The sequence below is a fragment of the Sinocyclocheilus rhinocerous genome, unplaced genomic scaffold (genome assembly GCF_001515625.1).
Source record: "Sinocyclocheilus rhinocerous isolate Xijiao unplaced genomic scaffold, SAMN03320098_v1.1 scaffold189, whole genome shotgun sequence".
In the NCBI taxonomy this organism is placed as follows: domain Eukaryota; kingdom Metazoa; phylum Chordata; class Actinopteri; order Cypriniformes; family Cyprinidae; genus Sinocyclocheilus; species Sinocyclocheilus rhinocerous.
Window position 1 is genome coordinate 7720 of NW_015667354.1, and position 453 is coordinate 8172.

The window sequence follows — 453 nt, forward strand, 5'->3', positions numbered from 1 at the left end:
TAAGACTGTATTATTATAATCATTATAATTCTATTAGTAGTGCATCATTATGTGCCTTCTAATGTTTTTCAGCCTATAATCACTGGCCAATCGTAACTATAGGGTGGATGGCTGTAGAATGGATGGTAAAATAACTCATTTGCAAAGTCGGAGATGCAACCGTTCCTTAAAACTTTGTAATCTCGTCCATCTTTCAAATGACTGTATTAGTAACATGTAATCTTATGCATGCTATACTGTTTAGGTGCGTTGTGGTGTGTCTTGTTGCTTTGATCCCTATAGAAGGGAAATTATAGGAGTTCATTGCACTCATTGTGGTGGATTTTCAAGGAAACCCCAGACAAAGGAGAAGATTGTAGCAGATAGACAGAGCCTGCTGACAGTGACAACACAGTAATTAGAACGATGCAACAGAGAGGGAGAAACAGAAAGTGGTGGGCAGCCTGGGGCTTG